This window comes from Ursus maritimus, assembly GCF_017311325.1.
Source record: "Ursus maritimus isolate PB19 chromosome X unlocalized genomic scaffold, ASM1731132v1 scaffold_X1, whole genome shotgun sequence".
Taxonomy (NCBI): domain Eukaryota; kingdom Metazoa; phylum Chordata; class Mammalia; order Carnivora; family Ursidae; genus Ursus; species Ursus maritimus.
Window position 1 is genome coordinate 59,296,561 of NW_024423319.1, and position 22,041 is coordinate 59,318,601.

Here is a 22,041-nt window from a genome sequence, read left to right on the forward strand (position 1 = left end):
CCTCAAGTGTCACTGCCCCTTGTGTGCCGTGGGACCGAGAGTGGTCATGGGCTCCTGTGCTCACCCTGCTACACTGCCCCTGGACCATGGATGGGTGCTGCCCTACTGTCCTTTCTGGGGCCACTGCCACCCTGAGAGCTGTTGCCTGGTCGTGGGCATAGCCATTTTTCCCCTCCAGGTGATGGTAAATGGCCCACACATTCCATGCTCAGGCAAAGAGCAGTCTCCCGACCAGCTCGGCTCATGGTTTATGGTGACTGGAGCTGAGAGTCCCTCCTGGGTTCGCTGACCATAACCAGCTTCCCCACTCAACTGCTTGGGCACTCTACCAGTTCAGGCACCCTTGTTTATTCTGTGGCTTCTGGGATCCTGAGACCACAATGACCCACCTAGAATTCTGCCCTTTTCATCCCCTGAACCCTTTTCAGAAAAGGATGACTCTCATTGGAGCAGATTCCTAAGGGTTCTGGTTTTGGACTCCATTGCTACATCACGTTCCAGTAGCCAGCTTATGGAGGCTCCTTCCCCCCCCACCCTCTGTTTATCTTCCCATATTTCCCTGCAGATTCATGACTCCACACCTCCTACCTTGCAAAAAGCAGTCGTCTTTCTGCTTGTAGAGTTCCAGATATATTTTCTTACATCTCAGGCTTATTTCATTGGTATTCAAAATGGTTTGATAGATATCCAGCTAAATTCAGGGGACCAGTTGAAATGAGGTCCCTTACTCTTCTGCCATCATGCCTCCCTCCTCTGGTAGTATAGACATTTTAGCAATATTTGTTCTTCCAAGCCATGAGCATGGAATGTCTTTCCATTTCTTTGTGTCTTCTTCAAATTCTTTCACCACTGGTTTACTTTTCAGGTACAGGTCGTTCAGCTCCTTGGTTAAGTTTAGTCTTAAGCATTTTATTAATTTTGATGCAATTGTAAATGGGATGCTTTTCTTAATTTCTCTTTCTGCTGTCTTATTATTAGTGTATGGAAATGCACGGATTACTACAAATTGATTTTGTTTCATGTGACTTTACTGATTTCATTAGTTCTAGTATTTTTTTTTTTTGTTTTCTATATAAAGTATTTTCTACATACAGTATTAAGTCATCTGCAAAGAGTGAAAGTTTTACTTTTTCCTTAACATTGTGGTTGCCTGGTATTTTCCTTTTCTTGTCTAATTGCTGTGACTAGGACCTTCAGTACTATGTTGAATAAAAGTGGAGAGCGGGCACATCCTTGTCATGTTCCTGATGGGAAAACCTCTCAATGTTTTACCATCACATATTATGTTAGTTGTGGGCTTTTCATAGATGTTCTTTATTTTGTTGAGGTATTCCCCTCTAAACCTACTTTGTTGAGGGTGTCTATCATGAGTGGATGTTGCACTTTATAAAGCAAATGCTTTTTCTGCATCTATTGAAATGATTATATGATTTCATCCTTTCTCATACCGATGTAATGTATTACTTTGTTTGATTTGCAAATATTGAAACACCCTGGCATTCCAGTAATAAATTCCTGTTGAACGTGATGAAATGATTTTTTTAAATATATGTTTGGATTCTGTTTTCCAATATTTTGTTGAGGATTTTTGCATCTCTGTTCATCAGAGATATTGGCTTATAGTTATCTCTCTCTCTCTTTTTGGTAAGCTCTTTATCTGTTTTTGTTATAAGAATAATGCTCGTGTCATAAAATGATTTTGGAAGCTTTCCTTCCTAGAAAAGTATTTTCTGAATATTTGGAAAAGAATAGGTATTAAATCCTCTGTAAGTGTTTGGTAGAACTGGAGTGCCTGGGTGACTCAGTTGGTTGGGCATCCAACTCTTGATTTCAGCTCAAGTTGTGATCCTGGGGTCATGAGATTGAGCCCCACATTGGACTCCTTACTGGAGCCTGCTTGGTATTCTGTCTCTCCCTCTTCCTCTGTCACCCCCACCCCTTAAATAAATGAATGAATGAATGAATGAATGAATGAATAAATAAATAAATAAATAAATAAATATTTGGTAGAATTGACCTGTGAGGCTGTCTGATCCTGGACTTTGGTTTGTAGGGAGTTTTTTGTTGTTGTCATTTTTCTTTCCTTCCTTCTTTCTTTCTTTTTTTCTTTCTTTTCTTTACTGATGAACTTTTATTGCTAGTAATTGGTCTGTTCAAATTTTCTGTTTTTTCCTGATTCTGTTTTTGATGGTCGTGTGTTTCTAGGAATTTGTCATTTTTTTTGTAAGTTACCCAATATTTTGGCATATAATTTTCATAATATTCTCTTATAATTGTATTTCTGTTATGTTGGTTGTTATTACCCTCTTTCATTTGTTATTTTGTTCATTTGAGCTCTCTCCCTCAATTTCTCTTTGATGAGTCTTGCTAAACACTTTTCAGTTTTTGTTTGTTTGTTCGTTTGTTTGTTTTAATCTTTTCAAAGAACCAGTACCTGGTTTCATTGATCTGTTGTATTTTTTTTTTTGTTGTTTCTATTTCATTTACTTCTGCTCAAATCTTTATTACTTCTTTCCTTATGCTCGTTTTGGGTTTTGTTTCTTCTTTTTCTAGCTCCTAAAGGTGTAAGATTGTTTTTCATTTGATATTTTTCTTGCTTCTTGAGGTAGGCCGACATTGTTAAAACTTACCACTTTTTTTTTAATACAAGATCATTTTTTCTGTATCCCAAAGATTTTGGACCACTGGGTTTTCAGTCACACAGGTTCACACACACAGGCTCCATCCCAGGGTATTGTATATATCACGTGTATGAGAGGCGCAGCTACGAGAGGCTCCATGCACAAGAAGGGGCACAATTGGACCTCTGCCATATGAGACTTTTCAGCCCGACAAGGGGAGGGATTAGAGGTCCCAGACAATCTCTCTGCTTTCTTGGGGTTCAGAATCCTAGGCTGTTGAAGGAGGTAGTACAGGATCTAATATGGCCTCTGGGCCACTGGGCATCTCAGGTCATATAGACCTCAGGCCTGGCCCTGCCTCTGGCCAGTCTACTTTCTGTGCCCCAGTTCCTCAAGTCTTAGGCCAGCATAGCAGACATTTCTGACTCCTTCCAAGCCCAGGGGACATCGCCATTCTCCCACACCCTTGGCCACTCACAGAGGCTCTGCATCCTGAGAGGGACTGCTGAGGGTCTTGGTCTGACCCAGTATCTGGCACCGCTGATCATATAATTATTTTATTTTCTTCTATTAATGTGATGCATCACATTATTGATTTGTAATTATTGAACCAGGAAAAAAATCCCACTTGATTATGGTGAGTGATTCTTTAATGTATTGTTAGTGTCAGTTTGCTTTATTTTATTGAGAATTTTTGCATCCACATTCATCAAGTATATTTTCCTGTAGTTCTCTTTATTAGTAGAGTCTTCTTCTGGTTTTAGTATTAGGGTAATGCTGGTCTCATAGAATGAATTTGGAAGTTTTCCTTCCATTTCTGTTTTTTAGAATAGTTTGAGAATAGGTATTAAATCTTCTTAAAATGTTTGGTAGAATTCACCTGTGAATCTATCTGGTCCTGGACTTTTGTTTGTTGAGAGTTTTTAAATTACTGATACAATTTATTTGCTGGTTATGGGTCTGTTCAAGTTTTCTATTTCTCCCTGTTTCAGTTTTGGCAGTTTATATGGTGCCAGGAATTTGTCCATTTCTTCCAGGTTGTCCAATTTTTTTGGCATACATTTTTTTATAATATTCTCTTATTTTTTTGGTATTTTGTTGGTGTTTGTTATTATTTCTCCTCTCTCTTTTGTGGTTTTATTTATTTGGTCTGACCTTTCTCTTTTCTTTTTTTTATAAGTCTGGCTATGGGTTTATCAATTTTATTACTTTTTTCAAAGAACCAGCACCTGATTTCATTGAACTGTTCAACTGCTTTTTGTTTGTTTGTTTGTTTCTATACCATTTATTTCTGCTCTAATCTTTATTTCCTTTTTTCTGGTCACTTTAGGCTTCATTTGTTGTTCTTTTTCTGGCTTCTTTAGGTATATGGTTAGGTTGTTTATTTGAGATTTTTCTTTCTTCTTGTGATAGTCCAGTATTGCTCTATACTTCCCTCTTAGAACTGTTTTTGCTGCCTCCCAAGGGTTTTGGACCATTGTGTTTTCATTTTCAATTGTTTCCATGTATTTTTAAAATTTCTTCTTTGATTTCCCGGTTGACCCTTTCTTTAGTAGCATATTGTTTAACCTTCATGCACTTCTGGTCTTTCCAGGTATTTTCTTCTGGTTGACTTCTAGTTTCATAGCTTTATGTTCAGAAAAGATGCAAGGTATGACTTCAATCTTTATGTGTCTGTTTAGGCCTGTTTTGGGGCTAATATGAAATATATTCTGGAGAATACTCCACATGCAGTTGAAAAGAATGTGTTTTCTACTGTTTTAGGATTAATGTTCTAAATATATCTGTTAAGTCCATATAGTCTGGTGTGCCATTCAAAAACAATGTTTCCTTGTTTAATTTCTGTTTAGATAATCTGTCCATTGATTTAAGTGGGGGGTTAAAGTCCCCTAGTATTATTGTATTATTATCAATTATTCCCTTTATGTTTTTATAATATTTTGTATATTTGGGAGCTCTCATGTTGGGTACGTAAATATTTACAATTATATCTTCTTGTTGGACTGTCCCCTTTGTTAATATATTCTGCCTTTCTTTGTCTCTTGTTATAGTCTTTGTTTTAAAATCTAGTTTGTCTGATACAAGTATTGCTGTTATGGCTTTCTTGTCTCATCTATTTGCATTTAAATTTGCATATTTAAATGTTTCTCTATCTCGTCACTTTCAACCTCCAGGTGTCCTTAGGTCTAAAATGAGTCTCCGGTAGGCAGCATATAGGTGGATCTAGCTTTTTTTTTTTTTTAAATCTATTCTAATGCCCAATCTCTTTTGTTTGGAGCACTTAGTCCATTTACATTCAAAGTAATTACAGATAGATATGTATTTAGTGCCATTTTATTACTTGCTTTATTGTTGTTTCTGTAGATTTTCTCGATCCTTTCTTGTCTTTGGCACTTTTGGTCTCTCCTTTGCATTCAAAGAGTCCCCTCTAATATTTCTTACAGAGCTGGTTTAGTAATCACAAATTCCTTTACATTTCATTTGTCTAGGAAATTCTTTATCTCTTCTATTCTGAATGATAGCTTTACTGGATAGAGTATTCTTGGCTGCAGATTTTTCCCATTCAGCACTTTGAATATATCATGCCACTCCCTTCTGGCTTGCCACGTTTTTGTTGAGAAATCTCCACCTACCCTTATGGGTCTTCCCTTGAAAGTTAAAGATTTCTTTCATTTGCTGTTATCAAGATTTATTCTTTTTCACTAAATTTTGCAAATTTAATTACAATACGTCTTGGTGTTGGCTTGCTTTTGTTTATTTTGATGGGAGTTATCTGTGCCTTCTGGATCTGAATGTCTGTTTCCTTCTGCAGATTAGGGAAGTTTTCAGCTATTATTTCCTCAAATAAATTTTCTCCCGCCTTTTCCTTCTCTTCTTCTTCTTGGACTCCTACAATACAAATGTTATCATGCTTGATGGAATCACTGAGTTCCCTGTCTGTTCCCCTGTCCTATAATTCTTCTTTCTCTCTTTTTTTTCTGATTCATTATGTTCCATTATTGTTTTTCTATATCATTAGTTTTTTCCACTGCTTCTTCCAGCCTGCTGTTCATTACATCAATCCTGTTTCTAACCTAAGTTATTTCATTCTTCATTTCTGATTCATTCTTTTTTTTTTAACTTTTTGCCTCTGTAGTAAGTGTCTCACTGATGTCTTCTATTTTTTTCTCAAGTCCAGTGAGTATCGTTATGATTGTTATTTTAAATTTTCCACTAGGCCTGTTACTTATATTTGTTTCACTTATATCTCTGAGTGTGGTCTTATCATGTCCTTTCATTTGGTATGAATTCCTCCATCCTGGCATTTTGCCTAAGTTTCTGCCTTCTTCTGTGTGTTACAAATGCCAGTTGTATTTCTTGCTCCTAAGAATAATGGCTTTATAAAGAGGTCACATATGGTCCAGGGCCTGGTGCTTCAGGGACTGTTTCTGGTGTGTGCTGCATGTGTTCTACAGTTGTGTTTTGGCTGCTTCATCCTTCAGACTAGTTTTCTGCAGAGACTCTCCTTGCCTACAGTTGGCAGTGTTTGGTCCTTGGCCAGAATGTCACGCATTTTAACTAGCTGTGCTATGCACAGCTTGTTATATGAGTCATGATACTACTTCCACTAGAACTGAAGCCCTGAAGAACTCTCCAGTCAAAGACATGGTATGGGCAGGGGTTTCTTCCTCTTCTGGGGAAGGGGCCCACCGTGCTCGGACTGAGTCAAGTTTGACTGAGAATGGGAGTCTTATCACAGTACAGGCATGTTATAAACAAGTTAGGCAGACTGTGCTGGCCTGGAGTTGCTTCCCACAGGTGTTTCTGTTTTTACATTAAGCAGTGGCAGAAGGAAATGGTGCCAGCCAGCTCCTTTTTCCCCAGAGACGTGTGTCCATGAATGCTGTTTCTCAGAGAAACAATATAAGAAGAGAGAATAATTTCCCCCCACTGTGTGCCCCAGTGTTTTTCAGATTATTGTTTCCACACTCTGCCTCTGGGTTCTTTCCCTGCCTTCTCCCCAGGAGCAACACAGTACCGTCTGGGCTTTATCCTATCCAAGCCTTCTGACCTTTAAAACTCCAGGCTTTGAAGACATGGTTTGGGCAGGGGCTTGTGCTAGTCTTCTGTGGGAGGGGACTGCCACACTTGTACTAGGGCAAGCTGGACTCTAATTATTTTAAGTTTTTAATTCCTATTAGTTAACATACAGTGTCATATTAGTTTCAGGGGCACAATTTAGTGATTCAACACTTACATACAACATTAGTGCTCATCAAAACAAGTGCACTCCTTAATCCCAATCACCTATTTAACCCATCACCCCATCCAGCTACCCTCTGGCAGCCATCACTTCATTCTCTATTATTGAATATATTTCTTGGTTTGTCTCTCTCTCTTGTTTCCTCTTTGTTTATTTGTTTTGTTTCTTAAATTCTACATATGAGTGAAATCATAGAGTATTTGTCTTACTCTGACTGACTTATTTTGCTTAGCATAGTATACTCTAGCTCCATCCACATCTTTGCAAATGGCAAAATTTAATTCTTTTTAGGGGTCTCAGTAATATTCCAGTGTGTGTGTGTGTGTGTGTGTGTGCACGTGCACGTGCAAATTTTCACATCTTTATCCATTTACCCATTAATGGGCACATGGTTTCTTTTCATAATTTTGTTATTGTAGGTAATGCTGCTATAAATGTTGGCATGCATGGATCCCTTCAAATTAGAATTCTTGTATCCTTTTTGCAAATACCTAGTAGTGCAATTACTGCATCACAGGGTAGTTCTATTTTTAACTTTTTGAGGGACTTACATACTGTTTTCCAGAGTGGCTGCTCCAGTGTGCATTCCCACCAAAAGTGCAAGAGGGTTCCCCTTTTTCTTCATCCATGCCAACACCCGGTGTTTCTTGTATTGTTCATTTTACCCATTCTGACACACATGAGGTGATATCTCATTGGAGTTTTTATTTGTGTTTCCCTGATGATCAGAGATGTCCACCATCTTTTCATGTGTCTGATGGCTATCTGGATGCCTTCTTTGGAAAAATGTCTATTCATGTCTTCTATCATGTTTTAATTAGATTATTCAGTTTGGGGATTTTGAGTTTTATAATGTCCTTATATATTTTGTATACTAACCCTTTATTAGATATGTCACTTGAAAATATCTTCTATTCAGTAGGTTGACTTTTAGTTCTGTTGATTTTTTTTTCCTTTGCTGTGCTAAAGCTTTTTATTTTCATGTAGTCCCAGTAGTTTATTTTTGCTTTGGTTTCCTTTGACTCAGGAGACTTATATAGAATGAAGTTGCTTTGACCAATGTCAAAGAGATTATGGCCTCATTTCTCCCCTAGGAATATGATAATTTCAGGTCTCATATTTATACAGTATATCAAGGTAAAAGAAAGAAAGAATTTTAAAAATCCAATTTACAACTACAAAAAAACAATAAAATGCTTATGAATAAATTTAAGCAAGAAGTTGATATACTTTTACTCTGAAAATAATTAGACATTGAAGAAAGAATTTGAAGATGACACAAATAAATAAATATAATATGCTCATGAAATGAAAGAATTATTACTGTTAAAATTTCCTTATTACGCAAAGCATTCTACAAATTCAGTGCAATCCCTATCAAATTACCAAAAGCATTTTTTTCATAAATGTAGAACAAGTAATCCTTATATATGTATGGAACTAAAAACCCTGAATGGCCAAAGCTATCTTTGAGAAAGAACAAAGGTGGAGATATCAAAATCAAAATTGAGTGAAGACCTAAATGTGAGAAGTGACTTCATAAAACTCTTTAAAAATAGACAGTAATCTCTTTGACATCATTCTTAGCAATAGGTTTATGGATATGTTTCCTCAGGCAAGGTAAACAAAAAGCAAAAAATAACTTATTGGAACTAATCCAAACTAAAGACCTCTTGCACAGTTAAGGAAACCATCAACAAAACAAAGAGAAACCTACTGATTGGGAGAATATATGTGTAAATGATATATCCGACAAGGGTTTAATATCCAAAATATATAAAGAACTTATATAATTCAACACTAAAAGTACCCCAAACAACCCAATTACAAAAAAAAAAGAACAGAGGACCTCAATAGACATTTTTCCAAAGAAGATATAAAAACAGTCAACAAATACATGACAATGTGCTCAATATCACTAATCATCAGGGAAATGATAACGAAAACCACAATAATATTACTTCACACCAGTCAGAATAACTAGTATCAAAAATAAAAGAAATAACAAGCATGGATAAGGATGTAGAAAAAACCAGAATTCTCATTAAATGTTGGTGGGAGTGTAAATTGGTGTAATCACATTGGAAAACAGTACTAAATTCTCTTAAAAATTAAAAATAGAAATATCATTTGATCCAGTCATGCCACTGCATTACTCAGCTATCAGAAAGAACGATTTCTCAACATTTGCTGCAACATGTACGGCATTGGAGGAGATAATGCTAAGTGAAATAAGTCAAGCAGAGAAAGACAATTATCGTATGGTTTCTCTCATCTATGGAACATAAGAACTAGGAAGATCATTAGGAGAAGAAAGGGATAAAGAAAGGGGGGTAATCAGAAGGGGGAATGAAGCATGAGAGACTATGGACTCTGAGAAACAAACTGAGGGCTTCAGAGGGGAGGGGGTTGGGGGAATGGGATAAGCTGGTGATGGGTGGTAGGGAGGGCATGTATTGCATGGTGCACTGGGTGTTATACGCAACTAATGAATCATCGAACATTACATCAGAAACCAGGGATGTACTGTATAGTGACTAACATAATATAATAAAAAAATATTTTTAAATAATGATGTATGAATTCCTATGTTTATTATAGCATCGTTTGCAAAAGCCAAGATATGGAAGGAACCCAAGTGGATATATATATATATATATATGATACATATTGAATATATATTAATCAGCTATAATAAAAATAATGTGATCTTGCAATTTGCAACAACATGATGAGACCTAGAGGATATTACACTAAGTGAGATGTCAGACAAATACAAATGTCATATGATTTTACTTATATGTGCAATCTAAGAAAACAAAGCAAACAAACAAAAAACAGATTCTTACATACAAAGAACATACTGGCAGTTGCCAGAGGGGTGGTGGGTTGAATGAAATAGGTGAAAGGGTTTAAGGGGAAAAGCCTTCTTGTTATACAATAATAAAGATACAGAGATGAAAAGTACAGTATAGGAAAAATGTTCAATAATATTGTAATAACATTGTATGGCTACAGATGGTGACCATGTTTACCATGGTGAGCACTGAGGAATGTACTGAATTGTGAAATCACTATGTTGTAAGCCCAAAACTAATACAAAGTTGTATGTCAACTATACTTCAGTAATGAAAAGAGATAATGGGTATAAAATAACTGACGTGTTATTTAAACAGTACGGTTTTTTAAATTTTTCATTCTTTTTAATTCATTATGTTCGTTTTAGTAATTATGATTTCAATTTTGTGCTATTTTTAGCACAAAGAACTGCTGCAACAATGTAATCTTGTCATTTATTAAAATTATGTTTTTAATGAAAAAAATCCTGTTATGCTGAAAAAGGACTTAGCCAAAGCCAATACCTAGAGCTCATAATGAAAAGGGGATACAAATGTGTTCCTGTCAGAAGTAATTTTGTGCTTTATTTTCATTTTCTTATAGAGGGATTCAAGTACATGTCCTTTATAAAAAGCATCTGTGCACTCTACAAAAACAAAAATTCCAAGTTTTCTTCTTTACCTTTTTTGAACATTATTTTTTTCCTTTTTATTATACATTTGTTGCCCTTTCTCCTTTATTGCTTAATTTTCTAAGCATGAGATTCAATCAATGCAAAGGCTTTTCCAACTATAGAAAATGGGAGAAAAAAGACTGTTTCAGACTATGTTGTATAACTCATGGTTGAATTCATGGTTTGGACACAGCCAATGTGATTTACATTATTAATACATTATTTTAACCTATTTTTCCCAAGCAATAAGTTGGTCAGGATACAAGAGACAGCAACCTATTTGATACTTTAAAATGCTGGGAGAGGGGCTCAGTCTCCGAGCATCTGACTCTTGATTTTGGCTCAGGTCATGATCTCAGTGTCCTGGGATTGGGCCCTGCACTTCAGGCTCCAGGCTCAGGGGGAGTCTGCTTGAAGATATCTTTCCCTCTCCCTCCATCCCTTTGCCTTCTCTCTTTCTTTCTCTCTCTCTCAAGTAATTGAATAAATCTTTAAAAATAAAGCTAGGAGACTTCTAAAGGTTTGTTTGGGAAAAAAATAAAGCAGATTTGCTTTCTTTTTTGATGAAAATTGTGAGAATTTGACATTTTGTAAGCTGCTTTAGTGATTTTTTTCCCCATGAGCTACTGAAGAAGATTAAATAAAGTAGCTTCTAACTATATAATTGGTCTGGTTTAGACAGTGAAACTATACTTAAATAACAGACAGATGAAGGAAGAAAGTGGGACAAGAGAAAGAAAGTACAAAAAAGTTATAAAGTTTGATTTAACATTTTTGAATTTTGTTTATTCTAGTATTAATGTCAGATTTTAAGCTATGTTGTACATAACATACTTTTTAAAGATTTATTTAGTTGTATTTTTTGAATAAACGGAATGTAAAACAAATGCTCAAAGCAAAAAGAGTGAAAGAGAAAATCAGAAGCAGCAATGGAGGGGGAGAGAGACCAACAAAATTGTTTCTATAAGAATTTGATATGACAAATTGTTTTTCAGATATACTAAGCCTCCTTTTTGTTTCAAGTTTTTATTTAAATTCTCTTAGTTAACATATAGTGTAATATTAGTTTCAGGAGAATTTAGTGGTTCATAACTTACATAAAGCACCCAGTGCATTTCACAATGCATGCCCTCCTTAATACCCATCATACATTTAGCCCAGCACACTCACCTGCCTCCCCCAAGCAAACCTCAGGTTGTTCTCTATGGTTAAGAGTCTCATTTTTTGTCTGTATCTCCCTCTCTCTTTTTTTCTTTCCTCCATATCCATCTGTTTTGAATCTTAAATTCCACATATGAGTGAAATTATATGGAAAAGGTCTTTCTCTGACTGACTTATTTTGCTTAGCATAATATGCTCTAGCTCCATCCGCGTCTTTGCAAATGGCAATATTTCATTCTTTTTATGGGCAAATAATATTCCATCATGTATTTACATACCTCTTCTTTATCCATTCATTAGTAAATGGACATTTGGGCTCTTTCCATACTTTGGCTATTGTTGTTAATGCTTATGTATGTGCCCCTTCCACTCACTATTTTAGTATCTTTTGGGTAAATACCTACCTGTGTAATTGCTGGGTGGTAGTTTAGTTCTATTTTTAACATTTTGAGGAACCTCCATACTGTTTTCCAGAGTAGTTCCACCAGTTTGCATTCCCACCAACAGTGTAAGAGTGTTTGCCTTTCTCCACATCCTGGCCAACATATGTTGTTTTCTATGTTGTTAATTTTAGCCATTCAGAAAGGTGCGAGGCAATAACACCTTGTAGTTTTGATTTATAAGTGATGATAAGTGATGTTGAACATCTTTTCATGTGTCTGTTAGCCATTTGTATACCTTCTTTGGAAAGATGTCTATTCATGCTTTCTGCCCATTTCTTAACTGGATTATTTGTTTTTTGGGTGTTGAGTTTGACAAGTTCTTTATAGATTTTGAACACTATCCCTTAATCAGATATGTCATTTGGAAATATCTTCTCCCATTCAGAAGGTTGACACTTAGTTTTGTTGATTATTTACTTTGCTGTGTAGAATCTTTCTATCTTGATGAAGTTCCAATGGTTCCTTTTTCCTTTTCTTTCCCTTGCCTTCAGGAGACCTGTCTAGTAAGAAGTCGCTATGGCTGATATTAAAGGGATTGCTACCTGTGTTGTCCTCTAGGATTTTTATGGTTTCCTGTCTCATATTTAGGTTTTCATCCATTTTGAATTTATTTTTGTATATGGTGTAAGAAAGTGCTCCAATTTCATTCTTTTGCATGGTGTTGTCCAGTTTTCCCAACACCATATGTTGAAGAGACTGCGTTTTCCCCATTGGATATTTTTTCCCGCTTTGTCAAATATTGGTTGACCATATAGTCATAAGTCCATTTCTAGCTTTTCTATTCTGTTCCACTGATATGTGTCTGTTTTTGTACCAATACCATACCTTCTTTATGACTCCAGCTTTGTAATATAGTTTGAAGTCCAGAATTGTGGTGCCTCCAGCTTTGCTTTTCTTTTTCAGGATTGTTTTGGCTATTCGGGGTCTTTTGTGGTTCCATACAAATTTTAGGATTGTTGTATCTCTGCAGAAAATGCTCATGGTATTTTGATAGGGATTGCAACAAATGTGTAGATTGCTTTGGGCAATATAGACATTTTAGCAATATTCAACATCTAATCCATGAGCATGGAATGTGTTTCCATTTATTTCTGTGTGTCATCTTCAATTTCTTTAATCAGTGTTCTATAGTTTTCAGAATACAGATCTTTTGCCTCTTTGGTTAAGTTTATTCCTAATTATCTTATGTTTTTCATTACAATTGTAAATGGGATAAATTAATTGATTTGCTTCTGCTGATTAATTATTGTTGTATAGAAATTCAACATTTCTGTATGTTGATTTTTTATCCTGTGACTTTACTGAATTTGTGTACCAGTTCTAGCAATTTTTTGTGTGTGGAGTCTTTTGGTTTTTCTACATAGAGAAATATATCATCTAGGAATGGTGAAAGATTGGTTCTTCCTTGCTGATTTAGATGTCTTTTATTTCTTTTTGTAGTTGTCTGATTGCTGAGGCTAGGACTTCTAGTATTGTGTAAAATAGTAATGATGAGAGTGGACATCCTTGTCATGTTCCTGGCTATACAAGAAAAGTTCTCAGTTTTTCCCCATTGAGGATAATATTAGCTGTAGGTCTTTTGTATATGGACTTTATGATGCTGAGCTATGTTCCCTCTATCCCTACTTTGTTGAGGGTTTTTTTTTGAATCAAGAATGGATTCTGTATTTTATCAATTTTCTTTCTGCATCTATTGAGAGAATCATATGGTTCTTATCCTCTTTTTTTTTTTTTTTTTTTTTACTAATGTGGTGTATTACACTGACTGATTTGTGAATATTGAACTACTATTGTAGCCCAGGAATAAATCCCACTTGATCATTGTGAATGATTCCTTTAACCTACCATTGGATTCAATTTGTTAGCATTTTGTTGAGAATTTTTGCATCCATGTTCATCAAGGATATTAGCCTGTAATTCTCCTTGTCAGTGGGGTTTTGCCTGGTTTTTGAGTTAAGGTAATATTGGCCTTGTTTTCTTTCCATTTTTGTTTTTTTAGAACAGTTTGAGAAGAGTACTAACTCTTCTTTAAATGTTTGGTAGAATTTCCCTGGGAAGCCATATGGCCCTGGACTTTCATTTGTTGAGAGATTTTTGATTACTGATTCAGTTTCTCTCTTTATATATCAGTCTGCTCAATTTTTCTATTTCTTCCTCTTTCAGTTTTGTTAGTTTCTATTTTTCTAGGAATTTATCCTTTTCTTCCAGATTGCCCAATTTCTTAGTATATAATTTTTCTTAATATTCTCTTCTAATTATTCATATTTCTGTGGTATTTTTGTGATTTCTCTTCTCTCACCTGTGGTGTTATTTTTTTTTGGGTCCTTTCTCTTCATTTTGATAAGTGTGGCTAGGTGCTTACCAATTTTATTGATTCTTTTAAGAATCAGCACCTAGTTTGATTTGTCTGTTCTACTGTTTTTGTTGTTGTTGTTATTTCTATATCATTTATTTCTGCCCTAATCTTTATCATTTCCCTTCTTATGTTGGCTTTAGTCTTCATTTCCTGTTATTTTTCTAGGTCCATTATGTGTAAGGTTAGTTTATGTATTTGAGATGTTCTTGCTTCTTGAATTAGGCCTGTATTGTTACATACTTCCCTTTTATGACTGCTTTTGTTGCATCCCAACAGTTTTGGATCATTCTGTTTTCATTTTCATCTATTTTCATGTATTTTTTTATTCTTCTTTATATTCTTCGTTAACCAATACATTGTTTAGTAGGATGTTCTTTATTCTCCATGTATTTCTGGTCTTTCCTTTTTTTTTTTTGTTCTTGTTGACAATGTATAGCATTTGCAGATGAGAAAAGAGGATAAATAAATTGGCTAAGGACAGGCAAAAAGGCAACAAAGCTATAGGACTGACTTTTAAGAAAATATGTGTTACAACGTGTTTCTCCTTTGACTTGCAAATATATGTGGGAAAAAAGCTAACAATGTTTAAATTTGAAATGGTTTCCAAGGTGTGTGTTTCATAAAATAATTGAAACCTGGTGACAAGAAAGATTGTCTGCATTCTCATCCACACCCACTTATTACATGAGAAAAAAATAATTCCAGAAAACTGCATTGGCTATATGAATGTGGAATTTCAGAAAAGGAATACTACCATAGACAGGAAAACATTGTAAAGTAATAAGTGGGTCAATTAATCAAAACGAGATAACTGTCTAAATTCAGTAAGCTCCTAATTCTTATCATCCAAATATATGAATCAAAAATTGATAAAGAAAGTCATGTGAGAAAGGTGGTAAACTAAAAATCCCCAGGCCTGTGTTACCCCTAGAATATTAATGAAAATCTTTCAATGCATGGAACCAGTCTACAAAGAGTTGAAAAAGTAACATTTTTCAGATGCTCAATATTCAATAAATGATCACAAATTCTTACAAAAGAAATAGGAAAGCATAACTTGTTAAAAGAACATAATAAATTTTTATAAACGATCTATGAAGAAAGAGTCTTTAGATACACTAGACAAAGACTTTTAACAACTGTCTTAAATATGATCAAGAAGCTAAAGGAATACATAAACAAAAAAGCCTAAAGTATATCAGGAAAACAACACATAAGCAAAACAAGAATATTGACAAAGAGATAGAAATTACAAAAAGGGCCAAACATGAGTTCTGGAACTATATAGTGCAATAACTGAATTGAAAAATTCACTAGAGGGGTGCCTGGGTGGCTCAGTTGTTAAGCATCTTCCTCAGCCCAGGGCGTGATACCAGGGTCCTGGGACTGAGCCCCGCATTAGGCTCCCTGCTCTGCTGGGAGCCTGCTTCTTCCTCTCCCACTCCCCTTGCTTTTGTTCCCTCTCACTGGCTGTCTCTCTCTGTGTCAAATAAATAAATAAATAAAATCCTTTTTTTTAAAAAAAAGGGGAAAAAAGAAAAATTCACTAGAATGGTTCAATGGCAGACTCAAACAGGCAGATGAAAGAATTAATGTACCTAAAGATAGGTAATTGCAAATTATCAATTCAGACAAGTGAAAAGAAAAAAAAGAATAAAAGTGAAAAGGATTTATGTGACACCATCAAAAAGACAGATATACACACTTGGGAGCCCCAAAAGAAGATAGAGACAAAGGGGAAAAAGAATTGTTTGAAAAAAAAATGATGGCTGCGAAATTCCAATAATTAAAGAAAGGCACAAATATAAAAATACAAAATATCAAAAAAAAGCAGGATAAATACAAAAGACCTGCACTGAGACACATTATAATCAAGGTGTCAAAAACCAAAGATAAAGATAAACTTTTCAAAGCAGGAAGGGAATAAAGATAGTCATGTAAAGGTGCTCCTCAATAATATTATTAGTAGATTTATAAGCAGAAACATTTCAGGACCAAAGACAGTGGAATAAAACATTTAAATTGCTGGAAAAAAATAAGATTGTCAACCCAAAATTCTAAATCTGGTAAATCCGCTCTTCAAAAATGAGAAGAAAATAATTCATTTCCAGATTAACAAAAGCTGAGGGAGTTTATTACTACTTGACCTGCAGTACTATAAATGCTGAAAGGAATCCTTCAAGTTGAAATGAAAAAATATCAGGGAAAAACTAGAAGCCAATATATATATATTTTTTCTGATAAAGGTAAATACAAAACTAAATATAAAAACAAAAATTATTTTAATTTTGGCTCATAACACAACTTTTTATTCTACAGGATTTAAAGTAAAATCATAAAACAATGATAAATCTATTTTAATATAATCTAATTAAAGATGTAATTTGTGACATCAGTAACATAAAGGAGGGTTGAGCTATAAAAGTAGTTTTAATGAGATTGAATTTAAGTTGATATTTGTTTTAAATAGAATTAACTTTATGATGTTATATGTAACTCCCATTGTAACACAAGTGTCTATAAATATATAATAAAAAATAAGAAATGAATGAAAACTGCCAATACAAATGAATCAACTAATCACAAAAGAAGACAGTATAGGAGGAAATGAGAGACAAAAAAAGCTGTAAAATATGTGGAAAACAAATAACTGAGTGGAAATTGTAAGTCCTTAACTATGAATAGTTACTTTAAATGTAAATAGATAAATTCCCCAATAAACATTGACAGAATGGATTGACAGAATGGATTAAAACCAGATTTTAATATATGTTGTCTACAAAGAACTCACTTTAGATGTGAAAACAGGAATAGTTTGAAAATTAAATGATGTAAAAAGTTATTCCATGTAAGCAGTCACTACCAAAAAGGAACTATACTGGCTACAGAATATCAGACAAAATAGATTTAGGTCAAAAAAATCTTACAAGAGAAAAGACAGATATTATGTATGATAAAAGACCAAATCTCCAAGGAGATATTACATATACATATATATAATCAAACATCAGATATCTTAAATATATGAAGCAAAACATAAGAAAATTGAGGTGATAGACAACTCTACCAAAATAGTAGATTGTTTGGGGTTGTATAGACATTTTAACATTAAAATATCATATAGACATTTTAACAATATTTGTTCTTCCAATTCATGAGTGTAGAATGTTTTTCCATTTCTTTGTGTCACCTTCAATTTCTTTCACAAGTGTTCTGTAGTTTTTAGAGTACAGATCTTTTACCTCATTCATTAGGTTTATTCCTGGAGCCCAAATATCCATTGACAGTTGAATGGATAAAGAACATGTGAGAGAGAGAGAGAGAGAAAGAGAGAGTGATAGATGATGGATGATAGACAGATAATAGATAGATGATAGATAGATAGATAGATAGATAGATAGATGATAGATAGATAACAGACAGATTAGATATAGATATAGATAATGGAATATTATTCAGCCATGAATAATAAGATCTTGCCATTTCCAACAGCATGGATGGAGCTAGAGTGTATTATGCTAAGTGAAATAAGTTAGTCAGAAAAAGACGAACACTATATGATTTCATTCATGTAGAATTTAAGAAATGAAACAGATAAACCTGGGGGGGGATGAAAGAGAAGTAAACTATAGAACAGACTCTTAACTGTAAAGGAAAAACCAAGAGTTGCTGGAGAGGAGGTGGGTGGGGGGATAAGCTAAATGGGTGATGGGTATTAATGAAGGTACTTGTGATGAACACTGGGTACTATATATAAATGATGAATCACTAAATTCCACTTTAGAAACTAATGTTACATTGCATGTTAACCAACTGGAATTTGAGTAAAAACTTGAATTAAAAAACCAGGAGACTTCAATATCCCACTTTCAGTTGTGAGAATGACTAATTCCCAATTTCCCTGGGGGTGATACCCACGCAGAGCTGGCCTGCCTGAGTTCCAGTAACACCACAGACAGGAAGCGTAGCCCACAACAGACAGCAAGTCACTGCAGATGACTGCCATAAAAGGGAAAAAATGACTTGGAGACAACAGCAAGGTGTAAACAACACACATAGGATACTATCCTGAAGTGCCAGGTTCTGATGAACAGGGGACACTGCACTGAAAGGCACTCCAAGACCTCTCCCTCATAAAGTCACTACTTTCAAGAGTGGAAGATGTAGCTCACTTGCATAACACAAAGAAACAGACACAGAGAGGTAGATAAAATGAAGAGTCAGATAAATTTATCCCAGATGAAAGAACAGGACAAGGCCACAGGCCAAGATTTAAGCAAAAGAGATAAAAGTAACATGCCTGATAATTCACAGCAATGATCTTAAGAATACTCACTGAACTTAAGAGTTGAAGACATGATTGAGAGCCTAAAAACAAAGTAATGAGTAATATAGCACAGATAAAGGGGTCAATAAATAAAATGAGAAACAGACTTGATGGAATGAAGATCAGAATGGAAGAAACAGGGGAGTGAATTAGTGACCTAGAGGAGAGAGTAATGGAAAGTAATGAAAGTGAACAAAAGAGAATAAAAAGAATTACGCAAAATAAGGACAGACTTAAGTAACTCAGTAATTGTCAAATGTAATAACATTCACGTTATAGGTGCCCCAGAAGGAGAAAAGAGAGAAAATAGAGCAGAAAATTTGTTCGAAAAAATAATAACTGAAAACTTCCCTACTAGAATGGAAATATACATCCAGATCCAAGAGGCATAGAGAACTCTCATCAAAATTAACAAAAGCAGACCTACGTCAAGACCTGTTATGAATAAATTGGCAAAATACACTGATAAAGAGAAAATAAATAAAAGCAGCAAGACAAAAGAAGTCAGTAACTTACAAGGGAAAACCCATAAGGCTAGCTGGAGATTTTTCAACAGAAAGTTTGCAAGCCAGAAGGGAGAGATCTGATGTATTCAAAGCACTGAATGGGAAAAGGCTATCATTCACAATAGAAGAACAGATAAAGAGTTTCCCAGAAAAGTGAAAACTAAAGGAGTTCAAAACCACTAAATCAGCCTGCAAGAAATATGAAATAGGACTCTTGAAATGGAAAGGAGAGACCAAAATTGACAATATAAAAGTAGGAAACACAAAAGCAGTTAAAGTGAATAATTCTGTAAAAAAATCAGTCAAGCGACTCACAAGATATAAGATATGCCAAATAACATATACCAAAAATGTGGAGAGGAGAGGAGAAAAGAATGGGTTCAAACTTAAATGACATCAACTTAATATAGCTTGCTATATGCAGAAGAGGTTATAAACAAACCTAATGGTAACCATATATCAAAATTTACTAATAAATAGACAAAGACTAAAGAGAAAGAAATTCAAATATATCACTAAAGAAAACCAGCAAACCATGAAATAGAGAGAGACCAGAAAGGATCAGAAAAACTCCATAAGAACAATCACCAAAAAAGTAATAAAATGTCAATAAATACATATATATTAATAATAACTTTGAATATAAATGGACTAAAGGTCCCCATCAAAATACCTAGGGTGACAGAATGGACACAACAAAGAACAACAACAAAAAACAAAAACAAACAAACAAAAAACAAGACCCATGTATATGCTGCCTATAAGATTCTCATTTCAGACCTAAAGATACCTACAGATTAAAAGTGAGGGAATGCAGAAACATCTGTCAAGTAAATGGATGTCAAAAGAACACTGGAGTACCCCTTTCTGCCTCTGATGCCATCATGGTGTCCATGAAAAAGCTTGTGGAAAAACAGGGAGTGGGGGGTGAAGCAAGTTCTGAAGTTTACCCTTGACTGCACCCACCCTGTAGAAGATGGAATCATGGATGTTGCCAATTTTGAGCAGTTCCTTCAAGAGAGAATCAAAGTGAATGGAAAAGCTGGGGATCTTGGTGGAGGGGTTGTAACAATTGAAAGGAGCAAGAGCAAGATTACTGTAACTTCTGAGGTTCTTTTTTCAAAAAGGTGAAGTATCTCACTGAAAAATAATTGAAGAATAATCTACGTGACTGGTTGCATGTAGTTGCTAACAGCAAAGAGCATTACAAATTGCATTACTTCCAGATTAACTAGATTAGGAACTAGGAAGATGAGGATTAAAACTTTTTATCTAGGGTCGCCTGGGTGGCTCAGTCACTTGGGCATCTGCCTTCAGCTCAGGTCATGATCTTAGTGTCCTGGGATCAAACCCTACATTGGGTTCCCTAATCCAGTGGAGAGCCTGTTTCTCCCTCTCTGCGTGCAGTTCCCCCTGCTTGTGCTTACTCTCTCTCTCTCTGTGTCAAATAAATAATAAATAAAATCTTTAGGAAAAAAATCTTGTTTATCTGAAACATTTTGTAGGAGTTCTTGAATAAAACATGGGAACCAAAATGGTGGTTTTCCTTATATCTCAGCAGTGTGGATTGAACAGAAAATTGAAAATCATAGTAAAAAGGCTTCACTTGGGCTACCATTCACTTATTTATAATTAGACTTTTTTCCTGCTTGAAAATTTGTTATTGTGGTAATAATACCAAAATAAAAGTAAGCTCCTTTAAAGGAACTGTCAGTGATTTGACCTTGAGCAGGTGCTTAAGGTGTGGAGATGTGCACACTTCAGTTAGTAACTATTTTACTTCAAGAAGTGTGACAGTTTTATCTGGTGCTTTATTGTGTTCCCCTGGTGCTTTTCTCAAAGATTCAGATATACAAGCATCAGGACTCCTAATTCACCAAAAGCAAAAACAATGACTTCTTTGTGGTTCTCTTCTTGCAGGAAAATGGAAGTGTCAATAAAAATGCTGGGTTCTGGGACACTTACTTCAATTTTTTATTACAAATTACTTGATGAACACAATTATTATGTATGTTAATTATTTTTCTTCCTATAGAAATAAAAGGCCCTTTTGCGCTAATGCATATTTTACTACCCTCCAGAAAAGAGTTTGGAAAGCAGTTATAAAAGTCCCAGATTTTAAATTAAGTACAAGTGCACAAAAATGAATTTATGAATAATTGCTTTTTCTACAACTCTTTGCAGCAAAATATCACTTTAGTTCCCAGTAGGGGGAACTGGAGATGAGCAGTACTAGAGCTTCCAGAGGTGGATATCTGTGCATCTCCCCAGAATTGGAGCCTTTTCATGGGGGTCGGGTACAAAGGAGAAATGATTGAGAGACTGTTCATGTTGAGGAGATGGGAAAAAATGTTGGCATGCCCAGGGAACTGTGACTTCTGTGCAATTTAGGCCATGGTTGGATTTATGTCAAGTCATTCTACAAACTGACATTAAGCAGGACCAGACTAAAATTGGGATTTTGTTGCCTTGTGGACAGAGGTTAGAGATCTGTGAAAGGTTATTAAGTTGCAAAGATGTCATTTTTACCAACTGAAAAGTCAGAGTATTTCTGAGTGACTTTGAAAAGGGACCCTGATGTGTTATGGTGCCCTGCTAAAATCTAAACAATTCCGCAGAAATGTCTGTGTTATCTTAAAATTACAGTGTATAAAATCATGTTTTTAAGGAGTTTGCCCACAGCTAATTTCCACACCTGAAATTCTTGGGCCCTGCTAGTTGCATAGTTGAAAATTAAATTTTCTATTCCTTCCTTTGCTCCAATTTAACGTTTGGTGCTCCCTGGATTTAATTTAATATGTTGAATCTTTGTGATTTCTTTTGTGGTAAAGACGCTAGCATTTTCTATTTCTATGCAAATTTCTTTTTTTTTT